This window comes from Bidens hawaiensis, unplaced genomic scaffold, assembly GCF_021521415.1.
Source record: "Bidens hawaiensis isolate Kalapana, Puna unplaced genomic scaffold, B.hawaiensis_p1.1 tig00005806_1, whole genome shotgun sequence".
Classification (NCBI taxonomy): Eukaryota; Viridiplantae; Streptophyta; class Magnoliopsida; order Asterales; family Asteraceae; genus Bidens; species Bidens hawaiensis.
This window is the reverse complement of record NW_027491382.1, coordinates 1,001,272-1,016,399: the sequence shown is the minus strand read 5'-3', so window position 1 is coordinate 1,016,399 and position 15,128 is coordinate 1,001,272.

Sequence of the window (15,128 nt, the reverse complement as noted above, 5' to 3'; positions counted from 1 at the left end):
GTGGCCAATTCCTGGTCTCGATCTTTGCAAATTTTTGCTGTCTCGCATCGACCTTTGTGGTTGATTTACTTGCACTTGTCATGCCTGTGTTTACTTCTTTAATGGGTTTTGGTGTATTTACTAGCATTCCTGTTTAACATCAGTATTTAAAGATACATCACACTTATTAATGCTATTGGAACATTCACCCACACAATTGTTTATGCTCTTAAAAACAGAGCCCACACAAGCATTAGTCTTAACAGAGGCTAAATCACACAATTTAAAAAAAGCATTATTAAAATTGTTTTTATTAGGTAAAACAAGTAAATCTTCCTCATCATCCACCCAATCCTCAATGATTAATTCATCTGCACACAAAGTAGAAACATTAGTATCATTCACTTGCACAACTGATTTAGCTGGTTTGACAAACCCGGGTATTATCTTTTCTTTAACTTCAGGTTTGCCATATTTCAAAGATTTCTCTTTATCTTCCTCAATAAAAAAAGGAGAGGGAGTATAATTGTCATTGTATGGAGGTGGAACCTCATTATACCCAATTCCCTCACCTCTATTTTCCTTCCATCTTAATTGCTTTTCAATCATTGACTCAACGACCGCACTAGAGACATCAAACTTTTTAAAATTGAACTCAGCGTTTTCAAATTTGTTCGTTAATTTAGCGTTTTCCAAAATAGATGTTTCAAGTTTTGCGGTTAGATCAGCAATTTTCTTATTGGCATTTAAATGTGACAACACTTAACACTGAAATCACTTTGCAGTTTTGAAAAATCTTTGTTTGATGCTTCTTGTTTTGTTGTAAGACCCTTCTCAAGTTTCTTAAGTGTATAGTTTTCATGTTTTATATTTTCCATTTCCCTTACAAGATTACTATTATGCACACGAAAGAGTTCTACCTTTCTGATGCATGCTTGAGAACACAAATTAGAGTTTACCTCAGATGAAGCAGCAGGAGTAGAAGCCATGAAAGCAAACTGGAGACTCTTCACCTGGTCTTCAGTCTCATTTCCTTCTTCAACATCATCAACTTAAGCGAGGTTTGCGATCTGACCCTGAATAGTGAGTGCCTCCATCTGATCAGCCCAATCAAACTGTTGTGCAACTAATCCTTGCTCGTTTCTTCCAGCAACAGCATTGTCTCCCCTTGCACCATTCACAGGAACCAAAGCCCTTTCAGTATTTCCTTCCTTTGCCGGATTTGTGCATTCTCTAGCAAAATGTCCTGGTTCATGACAATTGTAGCACCTGAGGTTCCCCTTGTTGAAGCCCACTTTTTTGGTTGCAGGTAAGTTCCAATTGTTCCTGCCAGTCCTTTTGGTGAACTTCTTTGCTCTGAATACAGCCATAGCGATTTGCCAGGAGATGTCCATCTGTTCCACGTCATCAGGATGGATCTGATCCAGTTCAATAGAACCTACTGGTTGAACAAGGTCTCTAGCAAGAAAAGCATTATAGCAGTTCATCAATCCTGCCATGAGAGCAATATTCTCTTGAGTTTCTTTTTAGATGGCGGGTCCTTGGGCAGGAGACTTGCTGGAAGAATCAACACTGGGTTGGCGTTGAGAGTGTGGAGATGGATGTGGAAAGAATATGGAAGCAAGCGGCTGTGGCTGAGATGTAGGTGGAGTGAATTGTCCTAGAGTTGATCTGAACATGGAAAAATTTCCATTTGGCTGCTGCGGCTGTGAGTACACACCCTGAGAGGACTTGAACATTGAGAAGTTGTCTTGTGATATAAGTGCATTGTTTGATGACGCGGCGTATTCAGCAGCAGTATACGAATTTGCATGGTTGATTGCTCGCTGCTTGTCATCCATATCACATGACTTAATGATTGCGATCACCTCAGATAAGGTTAGTCTTGAAAGATCCTTTATCTTCTTGATAACAGCAATGTTCATATCCCATCCTTGTGGTAGAGAGTTGACCAACTTGTTGTTGGTTTCAATGAGAGTTAAGTGTATGTTGGCTGATCTCATTTCGGTCACAAGTGTGACGAATCTTTGCAGCTGACTTTCCAAGGACTCACCCAGAACATGATTAAACATATTCAACTTTTGTCACACCAAGTCCTGACGACTGCACTTCATGTCTTCATTTCCCTCATAGACCTCTATCAGTGCCTCCCATAGGGCATTTGATGATTGCAACTCGCGAAAACCTTGAGCAATCTCAGGTGACAGGGCCATTGTAAGAGTGGCAAGTGCCTTCTCATCTTCTTCTACCTTGTCACAGTCAGCATCAACATACATTTCGATAGGCTTGACAGCAATCTCTTCTTTAGCTGTCTCATATGTTATCGGTTGAGGACCTCTAACTATGCTCCTCCACATCTTAGCGTCTTTCATCTTGACATACTTCTCGAATCTGAACTTCCATTCATAGAAGTCTTCATGCTTCAGCAGACGGGGCACACGTGTAGCTGTACCCATGATGGAGACTAGCTCCTGGTGAAGTGCTGAGTTAATGGATGCGTTGATGGATTGATTCGTGATGATAATAGACCTAAAACAAATCCAAATTCTTCAAACAGAGAACTCAAGAATGACCCAAGAACCAGATACTTGACCCGAGAACTACTAAGTCAAACAGAGAACCAGAGAGCCAGAGAACAATCCCAAGAACCCTGAAAGTTGACCGAAACCAAGCAAAAGAAGCCTAGAACGCTGTAATTCGCCCGAGAACAAAGAATACTTCCCGAGGATACTGAAATCCACCAGAGAACACCGAAAATTTCTCGAGAACCTTCAAACCGTGGCCATGAACTTTGGTTAAGAACTATCAAATATGCCCAAGAAAGACGAATTGAACCTAAGAACTACAAGTTTAGCCAGAGAACTTGAGAATGCCCCTAAAAACCTTGAAATATTCTAAAAAACTTCAAATTTTAACCCGAGAACTAAGAATAGACAAGGATATGGTAAATCTTGAATATTTAACTAAATCCCGAGAAAACATGGATTCAAATTAAATTCAAGATATACCAAAATCTATTCTGAATTCAGCCTTCCTCACCCAAAGAACACGAAGAACAACCTTCTTCAATCTCCAAAAATCTTCAACACAACAAGCCTTCTTAGATTAACAACAGAATCCTTGATATCACCAATAGCCGAGCCTAGAATAGGTCTATAGGCTCTGATACCAATTGTAAGTCCTGTAAACGGATCTTTCAATGTTATATCACTATACTCGATGATTAGGCGGAAACTAATCACCAAGCTGATTCTATGAGGCAATAAAGAACACAAGCAAAACACGCAAAGAAGCTTCAAAACACACATATATTATACGTCGGGTGCTTAAGCCCTTAACTTACACGGTTGAATAATCAAAATGAACAAACAACCCTGACCTAAACTACATACATGTATATATAGTCATACCAACCTAGGCCCAAAACACACATAAGCCCACCATGATCAACAGATCTCGGTTTACATAATACTCCCCAAACTAAGCCCAAAATACAAGCATAAACCACAAATTAGTGCCCAACAATCATGATTAATCATCAACTGATACTAACTTACAAACTGATGCAGTTTGTAAATCAGAATTCAACTAATTCTGATTTATATATTTGTGCAGTAACAGTCCTTGAACAGCAATGATTTATGGTACCTAGACAGTGTATGTTCCAGGCACATGACCTGTGACAAGAGTGCACTAATCAATTATGAAAGAAAGTATGAGGGACCAGTTTCCTTTGGGAGTGATGAGAATGGAGGGAAAATTGTTGGAAGAGGAACACTCACAATTGGCAAGGTATCCTCTGATAATGTTCTACATGTTGAAGGACTTCAATACAATTTGTTGAACATTTCTCAAGTATGTGACAAAGGATACAAGGTAGCCTTCAATGATGAACATTGCCTGATTTTGAAGCCTGAGTTTGTGATTCCAACTGAAATGATAATGATGATGGCTCCGAGAAATGGCAATCTCTATGAACTGAGAATGAATACTGCAACTTCAAGAGGTGGTTCATGCATTGTTTCCAAAGCAACTGAAAATGAAACCAAGCTATGGCATAGGAAGATGTGTCATGTGAATTTAAAGAACATGAACAAACTTGTAAACGGTAAACATGTTGTTGGCCTTCCCACAAGAGAGTTCAAATTGGAAGAAAAATGCACATCATGCCTAAAAGGGAAGCAACACAAATCCTCACACAAGAGCAAAATGATAAACACAATTGATGAGGTCTTGGAACTGTTACACATGGATCTATTTGGTGCTGTAAGTGTTCCAAGTATTGGAAAAAAAAGATACTTCCTGGTGATCACTGATGATTACTCAAGATTTACTTGGGTATACTTCATGGGTAGCAAAGATGAAACCCCAGACCTGATCAGATCCTATGTGCTTAAGATGGAAAATCATCTTGAGAGGAAGGTGAAGGTTATTAGAAGTGACAATGGGACATAATTCAAGAATTGAATTATGGATGAATTCTGCACTTATAAGGGTATATTTCAACAATACAATGCACCTAGAACTCCTGAATAAAATGGTGTTGCATAAAGGAGAAACAGAACATTAATTGAAGCTACAAGGACCATGATTGCTGATGCAAATCTGCCAGTCACTTTTTGGGCAGAAACAATCAATACCGCATGTTATGTACAGAACAGGGTTCTACTGAACAAGGCTCAGAACAAGACTCCATATGAGGTTATCTTCAAAAGAAAGCCTTATGTGAAGTTCTTAAAGCCTTTTGGATGCAGATGCTCGCTTTTGAATATAAAGGATTATCTAAACAAATTCCAGTCAAAATCACTGGAATGTTTCTTTGTGGGTTACTCATCTCATTCAAAGGCTTATAGAGTCTATGTGAAAGAGCACATGGTGGTCATTGAATCTTCTGATATAATATTCAGTGAAAACCATTTTAATAATGTTGAAGGACCCAAGTGGCTGTTTGACTTGGAAAAGATGATTAAATCTTTCAAAATCTACACTTAAGATATGGATGATAGCATGTACAGAACCAGCTTTGAAGATAAAGGAAAACAAAGACAAGTTGATCTGGACAAACTATGGTCATATGTAGCCCCTGAGTCTCAACGATTTAACTTTGAAAGAAACAACAATCAAGCTGCTGAAGTGGATTTGAATGTACAAGATGATGCAGTAGAAGTTTCGAATGAAGGACCAACTGAAGTAGAGAGTGAACCAAATCAAGGTCAACAACCTGTTCAGATTGATGAAATAAATCAATTTGAAGGCAGGTTCTAGTCTTTGTTTGACTCTCAACAATTTGAGTCAAATGAAGCATCATCATCTGAGATCAATCAAGTTCAAAAAAATGAAGAATCACAAGTGAGAATTGAAGATGAATCTACTGAGTTCAACATGACAAATCTAGAGACAGAAGTGTCTGCACAACAAGTTGTGCAGACCACCTCTGTTGAGAGAAATCACCTTGTAGAAAATATAATAGGAGACATGCATGAAAGAGTGACTAGAAGCTCTTCTGAAAAGGCAAACATCTGTCTGTATGCCTGCTTCTTATCCCAAGTTGAACCTAAGAACATTGGTCAAGCCTTGAAAGACAACAGCTGTGTAGAAGCTATGCAGGAAGATTTAGCCCAATTCAGAGACTTACATGTATGGGACTTGGTGGACAAGCCCAGAGGCAAGTATGCTATTGGAACAAAATGGGTCTTCAGGAACAAAAAAGATGAAAGGGGAATAGTGATCAAGAACCAAGCAAGATTGGTAGCTCTAGGATGCTTACAGGAAGAAGGAGTAGACTTGTCCAGTCTGAAGGGATAAATCAATTTGGGGATAGGTTTCAGTCTTTGTTTGACTCTCTATAATTTGGGTCAAATGAAGCATCATCATCAGAAATTAATCAAATTCAAGCGACTGATGAAATTCAAGAGAGAATTGGAAATGAATCTGCTGAGTTGAATATGACCAATCTAGAGACAGAAGTGTCTGCACAACAAGTTGTGCAGACCACCTATGTTGAAAGAAATCACCCTGAAGAAAATATAATAGGAGGCTTGCATGAAAGAATGACTAGAAGCTCTTCTAAAAAGGCAAACATCTATCTGTATGGCAGCTTCTTATCCCAAGTTGAACCAAAGAATATCAATCAAGCTTTGAAGGACAACAGCTGGGTAGAAGCTATGCAGGAAGAGTTAGCCCAATTTAGAGACTTACATGTATAGGACTTGGTGGACAAGCCCAGAGGCAAGTATGCTATTGGAACAAAATGGGTATTCAGAAACAAGAAATATGAAAGGAGAATAGTGATCAAAAACAAAGCAAGATTGGTGGCTCTGGGATGCTTACAGGAAGAAGGAGTGGACTTTGAAGAAGTCTTTGCTCCAGTTGCAAGACTAGAGGCTATCAGGATCTTTCTAGCATCAATGAACATTAAAGTCTATCAACTTGATGTAAAATCTGCATTTCTGAATGGAAAGATTGATGAAGAAGTTTATGTCACTCAACCTACAAGCTCGGCAAAGCACTTTATGGACTACATCAAGCACCAAGAGCCTGGTATGATGAGCTGTCAAACCATTTGTTGGAAAACGGTTTATGCAGAGGAGCCATTGACAAGACTTTATTCTACAACGAAAAGAAACAAGGATCTGCTGCTGCTGCAAGTGTATGTGGATGACATTATCTTTGGCTCTACAAATGAACAAATGTGTAAAGAGTTTGAGCAAGTGATAAAATCCAAATACAAGATGACTTCTATGGGGGAAATGAATTTCTTCCATGGACTTCAAGTGCAACAAAAAGCTTATGGTATCTTCATAAATCAATCAAAGTATGTACAAGAGATTCTTAACAAATTAAAGTGCCAAGACTTCAAGACAGTGTCCACACCAATAGACACACATGAGAAAATGGTACCTGATGAAAAGGGGGAGCCAGTGGACCAGCATGAATATAGGGCCAAGATAGGATCACTGACGTATCTTACAGCATCTAGGCCAGATATTACGTTTGTTGTGTGCGTGTGTGCCAGATTCCAAGCTAACCCCAAGGTTTCACATATGCTAACAGTGAAAAGGATATTCAGATACTTGAAAGGAAAACCAGATTTGGGGATTTGGTATCCAAATAAACCCTTCCTTTGATTTGATGACCTACACAGATAGTGATTATGATGGTTGCAACATGAGTAGAAAGTCAACCTCTGGAGGATGCCAGTTTCTAGGGAATAGGCTAGTGTCTTGGCAATGCAAGAAGCAAACTATAGTGTCAATTTCTACTACTGAAGCTGAGTATATTGCTGCATCTGCTTGCTGTGCACAGGTTCTGTTGATTCAAAATCAACTACTGGACTATGGTCTGAATTTCTTAAATACACCTATCTTAATTGATAATACTGCTGCTATGTTTATTGTTAAGAATCCAATCCAACATTTTAAGACTAAGCATATTGAAATTAGACATCATTTCATTAGGGACTGTCAGGAAAAAGGACTAATATAGATGAAAAAGGTAGATACATCTGATAACTTGGCTGATTTGTTCACCAAACCTTTAGATAAACCAGGTTTCATTTTCTGTTAAAATGCCTAGGAATGATAAATGCTGATGAAGTCTGATTTAGGATGTGTGCTTGAGTGAGATGCTAACTGATTATATGTGTTACTTACTTTGAATGTTCGCATGATGATTTGCTATGCATAACTGATTATTCTAATTGCATGAATCATGTATTTGACTGAATTGTGTGAAAATATTGTTGAAATTTGTTGCTATTGTGGTTTACCGACTTTGGTACTTTGATTTGTGCATAAATGATGTATTCCTATGATTCTAAGTACTTCGAGCATGAATCTGTGCTTGATAGTGTACGTGTTGCTCCTCGAGCACAGGCATAGGCTCTTATCAGACTATTCTAAGTCATTTGAGCACAAATGTCATAGCTCAGCTGCTCGAGCACAGAATTTGGCCTTGAAAACTTTTCCAAGTATTTCGAGTATAACTCTGTGTTGCATGGTGTGTTTAATGCTCTTCGAGCACCAACAAACCATACTTGAAGGTTTCTCAAGTAACTCGAGCATAAACGATGTGTTACTCGTACTCGAGCATGGACATGTGTTGAAAAACTTTCTAAGTAGTTTAAGCACAAGCCTACTGCTCGAGAACTCAGCTAAGTCTTTCGAGCACAATCTGTAATGATAAATCTTAAGTTTGCTCGAGTGACTTTCGAGTATGCTCGATGAACTTCTGAGCATGCTCGACAGACTTTGTGATTATCTGAATGATTTCTACTGACTGAATGAATGCGTTTTGATACTGTGATAATGTGTGCTTTTTAAACATGCTTAAAGGACAACACTGATTTTGAAAGTCAATAGTTCTTAGTTGAACATTCAAAAGGAAATGGTTTTTAACACAGTAAAGGTTTTTAACTAAGCAACATTGTTTTTGGTGATATTTCATAAGAGACATGATAATATTATCCAAGTTCCCAGCTCTATAGAAGCTAGAAACTGTTTTTGTGGGAGTTGAATCCAACCCAAATGGGAAATGATAGAAAACTGTTTAAGATAACTAACCCATGGATTATAAGTTCAAAGGGCTTTGAGTACAGTCATTGGCAAAGGACGCTAGCTTTCCATAGTCTGTAGTTGTAATATGTAATATACACTTAAATTTGCTAAGTATGATGTGGTGAAACATTGGAAAATAAGGTATGTTTTCTGGCATATATCTCCGAATGATAGGCAGAAATGTTATTATTCAATCATGCACGAGCCCGTTGGTATTTCTAGTCTATAAGAATATCTATTAAGTATTTGAGCAGAAATAAATTATTGATATATGGAAAACCTCTCAAAAGAAAAGAGAAAGAAAGAGATTGAAAAGTATAAAAAGATCAAAAGTATAATATATATATATATATAAATATATATATAAGTTATCTGATTTCATGGCTTAAGGGGCACTAAGGGAACTACAGGGGTGGGGCATACAAGTAAGTCCTAAACACCCTGAATGTAAGGCATGTAAGTCCGGATGGCATGTAAGTCCAACGTTCAACCTTACATTCTGTTATCAAAGAGAAAAATATAATTAAGTAACTGCTCTATTATATAAAAATTAAATTTTGACCAGGGCATCAGGGGTCGGAGTCAATTCGAGGTGATTTGGAGAAAGCTAAATACGCTTTGAGAAAAGATTAGAGTCAATCTGAAGCTATAGTAATAACCACTCCTAACTTATACTCTAATTGAATCCTAAATGTATCACAGAAAGCAACGACCATTATGCTAAGTATACCTGCTGTCAACCTGACTTGAGTCATAATAACACTGACCATGAAGTGGTGTGATTGTTGTATTAAATAGTCTGATCCCATGTTGAGATCTTTCCAAATAATCTAAAATGATTTTGTTTTGAACTGGATTTTGATCTCTTATTTCACCTTAAACTAACTGTTTAGGTCAGCTCATCAAATTGAATTGATCATTTTTTATTCGAGCAAAAGAACTAGGATTACTAAGAATGATAACATTGTGTGAATCATCTTATGTGACTTGTATGAATCATTAAGTGTTTCGAGCATGCATCCTGCTTTCGCGCACCTGAAACGAAGTGCATAGTAATGTATGTGTGTCGAGCATGATTGCGTTCTTGTTTGTCAAGTATTTATTCGAGCATAGTAGTGCACTAGGTGCGTAGGCATAAGAGTTCGAGCTTAGGCAACTGGATCACTTTGTTAAGTTGTTCGAGCAAGTTTGAAGACTAGACACTTGGATTGTGAGTTCGAGTACAGGCATAGGAATGATTTAATATGCTAAGGCTTTCGAGCTTAAGGGTACCTCGAGCACAATTGAGCTTTCGTAATCTAAGTTAGTCGAGCAAAGGCTCTAACACATGCGTCTCGAGCATAGGACACTGTCATGATATAATTCTAAGTATCTCGAGCATGATGCATAGTCGAGTAAGGTTAGATTACTAGTGTGTCCCAGGATTTTATATTGAATGAACTTTGATAAGTACATTCAAGAACACTACACCTCGAGTATGACTCAATACTCTTCAGTAATTTGATCAAACATTTGGGTAAGGCAATCGAGCACAAGCCTAGATGAGTACTCTGTCTTGTAGTATACTGGTTGTACCATGTACTCGTTCAAGGACAGAATATTCCAAGTACATCGAGCAAGGGTTGTACCATGTACTCGTGTACAGGGGGAGCCAGCTTTTATTTTGGCTGTATGCTCGAGCAAGGGAGGTACATTAAATTTAAAATTAAATGACAACTGTCATGTGCTAGGCGACAAAATGACGTACTGTACCACCCAAACGTTAGGTATAAAAGGGAGACTTAGAAACTTTTTCACACATTTCTCTCACTTAAACCTAATTGCAAAAACCCCTTTGCTCGTCCTATCTTCCTCTTGCTCGTTTACTCTAATACTCGCTAAATTTTACTTCGATTACAGCCATTAGCTATGTCTCGACTTCGGTAAGACATCGTAATTCGATAATCGTCACACCAATTTCGGAATTAGGGTTTCAAATTGAACAATTGCCTACCTGTTTACTTGTTGTGCAAGTACACATATTACTATGGAACAGGTTAATTGAAGACGCTACTAATCATCTATCTATCCTCATATATTAGTTTTGCAACCTTTGTGTACTGACAATCTTTTATATTTTAAGAACTGATGGCGTTTAAATTCAAAAAACGGCATAATATGTGTGCTCAGTTGGAGATAGATGATGACAACCAAGAGTTGAAGCCAATGATAAATTTTCTAAGCAACTCTAATTTGCGGGTGGCATTAACTGAAAATCCCACAATATACAGGAATCATATTTTGGATTTTTGGGGTTCAGCAACATATGTAAATGATGTCAACGGAGAGCGAATTGAAGCGTCAGTTCTGAATCATGAAGTTGAGATAACAGAAGCCTCAATCAGGACTGGATTAGACCTGAATGATAATCTTGGGGCTCAGCCGTCTTACTCGGTCCCAAGGGTATTAAGAGTCTTTCAAGAGACTATGGGCTACTAGGGAGGAGTTAAGGAGGGGCAGTTTCAAAAAGGAAGTTTTCCCTTGATCTATCACGTGATCCAGTCCTTATCTCCTCGGAGAGGGACATGGACTTTATTGAGCAGAGAGCTTGGGACTCTCACAGTGGCAATACTCTACAGGCAACCCTTTAATGTATCAAGACTTATCTTTCATGGGTTGGTTTCCAATGCAGAGAAGGCAGAAGGTCAAAGATTCCTTATGTATCTGAGGTTCTGCAGATTTTGATAGACAGAGCTTTGTCTGATCTTCAAAGAACCGGTGAAGTTTTGAGGCTTCAGGATTCAAATATTTGCAAAAGAATGAAAGATGCTCAGAGCAAATTTGTGGACAATGATGACTAGGATGTACTCCCATGGTTGCTCGTGTCAGCACTAGGTGCCATTAATGTGCCGAGAACCCCTGGAAATAGTGATAATGAAGAAGATGATGTAGCAGATGATGATGATCAAGGTGATGATGGGGAGAATGGTCCGGAGGGTGGACATGGTGTAGTCATTGGTAATGTTGATGCACAAGAGATTATTGAGGGACATATGCCTTTGCTTGAACAAGTTGCACAAGAGGCAGTTAATGCAGAAGTAGAGGTGCAGGAGGAGATAGATGCACAGGATGAGGGTTTAGTCAACCGAGCTGCAGAGCTAATGGATGATGATGTTTTTGTGGCTCAGGTTGTAACAAATGTTGCAGAAACAGTTTACAAGATAACTCCACCTGACTCTCCACCACCTGAGGTTTACCATGATGATACAGATTCTGTGGAGCTAGATGATGTTAATGATGATATTCCTTCTTCACCAGCCACAACTAAACCTGCCCTATCTAATACTGAACCAACAGTTAACATTCATGTCCTCACACCACCTACATCTCCACTGCAAGCCTCACATTTCCAAGCTCAACCTGCTACTGAACCAACCCAGCCAACTCAACCAACCCCATCTTCTGAACCATACAAGGTCCCATCCCCTGAAACTTCATAATCTAACCATTCTCTGAACCCGCCCCAAAACCAAATCAAGAAACCCCACCATCAAGTTCTAACCTATATGATATTGTATGTGAGAATGCAAGACTAGAATTTGAAAACATAATATTGAAAGAAAGGAATGCCATTCTAACTACAAGGAACTTGGCGTTGGAAGCTGCATTGAATGAAGCTCTGTTAAATATTCGAACCTGGAGGGGCAGTCTGAGGTTGAGAAGACCTCAGATGCACCAAAACAGGGGGAGAAACCTGAAGGTGTAGAGAGCTTAAAGGTGATTGGCGAGATGTATGAAAGCTCTGATGAAGAAGGTGTGGAAGTTGGACCATCCAATGCTTTAAACATGATAAATCAAGCATATGATGACGAAGATTCGGAGGATGAGGGGGAGAATAAGGAAGAAGAGGAAACTGAAGAAGAAATCCTGAAAAGAAAAGGGAAAGGGGATTGCATTTACTGATGATGATTTACATCCCCTCCCCCAACATACAGTTCAATCTGATGACTTATTACACAGAGAAAATGTAGTTGATCCAGATGTGATAGAAGTTGAGTCTGTGAAAATTGCAATAAAATTAATGAATGAAGAGTTGGAGGCTCTGGAGAGAGAAGAGTTGGAGGCTTTGGAGGAAGAAGAGGAGGAGGAAATCCCTCAGGAAGTCATTAAAGCGTTAATAAACATGAAAGAGAAGGAAGAGGAGGATGAGAGGATAGACAAAAGAGTCAGATGATGCCATTAAAGCCACAATTGAAACTCTCAAAGCAAATCAAAATGAAGTTGAACAAGAATCTACACAGACTGAAGAGCCAATTATCACCGAGCCTGAAGAGCCAATAACTAATGAACCAGAACAATCTGAGACTGAACCTGACACTCTTGAAAAGGAACAAGAACTTGGATTGGGACCAGTTATACATGAAGAAGATTAAACCATTGAAGTCTCAGCAAGTACTATGGTAAAATTGGTCATAATGAAGGATCTTACACTCATTCTGAATAACCCAGAAAGACATCATCCAGAGATAGTGATAGCAGCAAGAAAGGCTCAACAAGACTTCATTAATCTGAGTAAAGAAGGAGAACCAAGAGTTGAAGAGCATGTTGATCCCAATGAGCCCATTATTCAATAAGTAACTGAAGAATCTGAAGAGACTCATATAGATGAACCTGTTAATGAAAAATCTATGTCAGTAGATGAGGAAATCATAATTGAAGAACTAGAAACTGAAGTAAAACAACCTGACACATCCACTCCAACTCAATCATTTTTAAAGCGAAAGCATACAGCAGAAGCTGAGACATCAAAACCTAAAGGACAAAAATCCGTAAAGAAAATGGTGTAAAAATTAAGATTAGAAAAACTGGAAGAAAAAAGGAGGGCTCAATCTGCAAATATTGAAGAACCAATGATTGAGGCTCTCCATGATCTTGAAGAAACAGTTGATTTGGAAGAAGTGAAAGAAGATGATGAGGGATCTAAAAATGTTGAAATTGAGAAGGAAGACAAAGACTATCTGATCAGTTTGCGATATGATTTGAGGCACCTTCAAAGACTATCAAAAGAACAAATGGCAAAAGAATCTGAAGAGTGGAATCTAAGGAAGTCTAAAAGGGAAGCTTTGATTAAAGTCGGTCACAAGTCTGAATTTCTTAATTTGTAATCATTTGAAGATATAGACAGACTCTACAAAAGGAATCTTGTAGATGACATCTCAGACTATGTGAAGAAGATATCTAAGAAGAAGGTAGAGGGAGAAAAGGTATTGAAAGAGTCTGACAGTAGTAAGAAAAGAACTGAAAAGAAAGCACCTGATGAAGCAGACTATGAAATGTTGAAGTCTAAACATAAAGATATCAAATTTCTTCAACTGTACAGCTACAGTTATAATTATTTGATAAATCTTTCTCCTGAAGAATTGAAAAGAAGAATTCAACAGATAAAGGACTCTCACAAAGATCTGGCAAGTTGAGAAAGATTTGAGAGAGAACAAGAGTTAAAGATGAGGTTACAGAGGGAAAGAGATGAAGCTGAAAAGAAAAATCAAGAAGTGAAGAAATGGTTTGAAGACCCCAATAGGGTACAAACCTTGAAGGAAATTGTAACGGGAAAGGGAATGACTGAAGAACAATTTGAAAACATGCCTCATGACCAACTGATCGACATATACAACAGAGAGCAAAGGCTATATATGGAAACCCAAAGAAAACGACAAAAAGATATGAAGAGAGCAGAAGAGGAAGTAAGAGCTGAAATGATGGGTGCTCTTCACAGGAAAGGGGTAAAAATGTCAAGGTTAGTGTTGCAGACTGATGAAACATTGAAAAGATGGTATGAGGAAGAAGGGCTTGGTGCACAAAAGAACACTCAGCAAGGAAGCACAAGCCGGACTCCAAGGTCAGAAGCTGTGAGGCCTGAACCACCACGTAGTGTAAATTTGCCCACACATCTCTTCTTCGATAAACGATCAAAGACCTTGAGAGTCATTACTAAAGATAAGGAAGAACATCTCATCATCTTTAGGGATGATTTGAGAAATTTCACAAAAGAACAATTGACCAAGATGGCTGAATTGACTTTGTATGACAACCAAATCAGAAGTCAGCCATCTGGTCAACAAAGAAATGATCTCTCGAAATTCATGAAAGAACAAGCAGAAAGGGGATTCCCATTCTTGCAGCAAAAGAAGACAGAAATCATAAGTCAGACAGAGTGGGAGAAGAGGAACAGGAGGATAAACGAAGTACACACATCTGAGCTCTCCCTCTTTGATTTAAAGAAACAAAACACACAAGCAAGCAGCTCACACCATAAAAGGAAGACCTTAAAAGAGTGCTTGGCTATGAGAGAAGTTATGCAAGAACCAAACTCAGAGGTGCAAAAATTCAGGAGAATCACATACATAACGTACAATCAGCACAACGATTCTATTTCACTGAGAAATGAGTCCGGCATACCAATTGCGGTGATAATACATGATGAAGATCTCAAATTCATGCATCCTCAAGACTTAATTAATGCAAGGTTTCCAAATGACTCCTCAGATGCAGTTGAGCTAGACATGATTAAACAAAGGGCAGCCCTTGTGAAGCGCTTAAAGGAAAGATCTGATA